The sequence below is a fragment of the Otolemur garnettii genome, unplaced genomic scaffold (assembly GCF_000181295.1).
Source record: "Otolemur garnettii isolate 467f Iridium unplaced genomic scaffold, OtoGar3 scaffold00002, whole genome shotgun sequence".
NCBI lineage: Eukaryota > Metazoa > Chordata > Mammalia > Primates > Galagidae > Otolemur > Otolemur garnettii.
Genome location: NW_003852397.1, coordinates 49,412,838 through 49,416,151, shown reverse-complemented (window position 1 = coordinate 49,416,151; position 3,314 = coordinate 49,412,838). Strand labels below are relative to the sequence as shown.

The following is a 3,314-nucleotide window of genomic DNA, read 5'->3' as shown; positions in this document are numbered from 1 at the left end:
CCTTGGCCTCCCAGAGTGCTAGGGTTACAGGTGTGAGCCACCGTGCTGGCTTGTCTGTCTTTCTTGATTTTGACACTTTTGAAGAACATAGGCCAGTTATTCTACAGAATGTTTCAAATTGAATTTATCTGAAATTTCTTTATAGTTAGCTTCAGGTTATGCATTTTGGGGCGGAAATGATGTGCCTTTCTCAGGAGGCACATGATGGCAGTTTTCTGGATGTCAGTGTGTCTCAGTATGGGAGATGTTATCTTGGATTACTTGGTAAAGTCAGTATCTGTTGGGTTTACCACTGTCAGGTTACTGTTTTCTTTCCCCTTTACAGCTACCATGTAATTTGTGAGGAGACACATTTCGTAATATATAAATAGCTTGTTCCACATCAAACTTTTACTCAATTGTTTTAGCATTCATTCACAATTTTCTAAATCCTCTATGGTTTAAAATGACTTGTTTCTGCTCAAACTAGAGATGGTTTAAATGTATTCATGTTTTACTCCTAAATTAACACTGATAGCTCTACAAAAATGTATTTTTTTAAAGGAAACCTCTGATACTCTGAACGTATATCTCCTGATTAAAAGGCGAGCATCTAGGCTAAGAAAACATTTGCCAACAAAGATTTAAAAAAAGAAGGGTGGATTCTCTATTCTGTTCTCTTTTGTTTCCAAATGTAAGCTCTGTGTCTAGACATGGAAATAAACACACAATTGTTCAGTATAATTATGTTGTTTATGGGGCTGAATCAGTCTGGTGGGGGAGGATTGACTAATGAAGAGGTTAACAGAACTTCCTCCTTCCCACTCAAACACAGATTAGAACAAGCACGGCTTTGGAACTGTAAAATAATGTTTTCGATGCCTTCATTAAGCCCATCATTTGATTTCCTTTTATTGTAGTCCTAGAGATGGTGGGTACAGATTTACGGTGAAGCTAGTAACTCAGGAGACACTGCGGTAATAATATACTGTATGTGCTTGCTGCAGCAGCACATATACCAAAATTGGAACCACACAGAGAAGCTTAGCATGGTCGCTGCACAAGAATTAAAAATTAAAAAGAAAAAAGCTACAGAAGCAAGGGGTTGGGTTCCTATTATTGACATCTTAGCAGCACTGCTTCCTGGATACATATGACCCTAACTTCAGATTTCTAAACCTCAGTTTCCTCATGAAAAATTGAGGGGTCATGGTATTGGTACCAAAATAGAGACAGACATTTGGAACCGAATAGAAAAACCACGAGATGAAACTAGTCTCTTATAGCTGAATACGCTGAATAAAAGCATACACTGGGGAAAAGAACTCCTATTCAATAAATGGTGCTGGGAGAACTGGATAACCACATGTAAAAGATAGAAACCGGACCTGCACCTTTCACCACTTACAAAAATTGATTCAAGGTGGATGAAAGATTTAAATCTAAGGCATGAAATGATAAAAATCCTCGAAGAAAGTGTGGGTAAAACTTGAGGATGTCAGCCTGGGGAAAGATTTTATGAAGACTTTAGTGGCAATTGCAATAATAAAAATAAACAAACGGGACTGAAAAGCTTCTGCATAGCTAATGACACAACAATCAAAGCAAATAGACAACCTTCAGAATGGGCAAAGATGTTTGCATGTTACAAATCTGACAAAGGTTTAATAACTAGGATCTATAGAGAACTCCAACTCATCAACAAAAAAAGAGCAAACAATCCCATCTATCACTGGACCAGAGACATAAACAGAACCTACTCTGAGGAAGACAGATGAATGGCTACTAACAAACATATGAAAAAATGCTCATTGTCCCTAATCATCAGAGAAAGGCAAATCAAAACCACCCTGAGATATAACCTAACCCCCGTAAGATTAGCCCACATCACAAAGTCTCAAAGTTGCAGATGCTTGGCGTGGATGTGGAGAGAGGAGAACACTTTTACACTGTTGATGGGACTACAAACAGTTTTGTTTTGTTTTTTCTTTTTGAGACAGAGTCTCCCTTTGTTGTCCTTGGTAGAGTGCCATGGAGTGACAACTCACAGCAACTTCAAACTTCTGGGCTCAAGCAATTCTCTTATCTCAACCTCCTGTGTAGCTAGGACTACAGATGTACAATGTCCGGCAATTTTTAGAAGTGGGGTCTCACTCTTGCTCAGGTTGATCTTGAACTCCTAAGCTCAGGCAATCCACCCGCCTCGGCCTCCCAGACTGCTAGGATTATAGGCGTGAGCCACGGTGCCCGGCCTAATACAGCCTCTTTGGAAAGAAGTATGGAGAATCCTCAAAAACCTTAAATTAGACCTCCCATTTGACCCCACAATCCCACCAGCAGGCATCTACCCAGAAGGAAAAAAATCATTTTATCAAAAAGACATTTGTACTGGATTGTTTATCACAACTCAATTTACAGTCACCAAGATGTAGAAACAATTTAAATGCCCATCAACTCAGGAAAGGATTAACAAAGTGTGGTATAAGTGTACCATGGAATACTATTCAGCTATAAAAGAGATGGTGACTTTACATCTTCTGTGTTAACCTGGATGGAGTTGAAGCACATTCTTCTTAGTAGAGTATCACAAGAATGGAGAAGCAAATATCCAATGTACTAAATACTAATATGCAGCTAGTAGATGTTCTAATTCACGTCCATACAGGAGAAAAACTCGTATCAATTCAAGTTGGGTGGAGGGGGAACAAGGGAGAGGGCAGAGGGGAGGAGGGGGCTTTGGGGTGCTCCCACTTAATGGGCACAATGTAGGGGTGTATGGGACACCTTTTGGGGGTGGGACACAACTACAAGACAGCAGGGCTTACACAGCACAGAAAGGATTTATTCTGCATAGCGCTAAGTAGAGAGACAGGAGGAATTTCTCAAATCCACTTTTTGGAGAATTGGGGAGATGGGTTTTTTAAAGACACTTTGGTGGGCAGAAGATTAAGCAAGTAGGGTCTGCTAATTGGCTGGTTTCTGGGTGGAACCATCAGTCTTTTGGTATGGGCTGCCGTCTAGGTGGGTCAGCCCATCCACTGAAATGCGTTCCTGGAGGGGGTTGGGGGGTCCAAGTCCAATTGAGTCAGTTCTTTGGTCTGGGTGGGTCAGTCACTGGAGTTCAGGGCTCAGAAGATATATCAAGAACTACCCCTAGGTTCTGAACAGGTGATGTACTGTACAACTGACAACTATGCCTCCAGGGTACAGAAGCAAATGAGTGAACAGTGATAATTATCAAGCAAATGAGGGGATAGTGGCTGATTATTATCATTATTTTAGCTAAGCATGTCCCTTTGCAGAGTTTTGGAGTCCTTACTTTAGTTTTCACCTTG

General features: G+C 40.6%; 1 non-coding gene and 1 pseudogene across 1 annotated transcript; both read left to right on the top strand.

The window, feature by feature from the left end:
- LOC100950765 overlaps positions 1-3,314 on the top strand; it is a 78,545-nt pseudogene that overhangs the window by 49,700 nt on the left and 25,531 nt on the right.
- LOC111725765 lies at positions 974-1,080 on the top strand. The gene has a single exon (XR_002773748.1). It is a non-coding gene; the product is annotated as a U6 spliceosomal RNA (small nuclear RNA).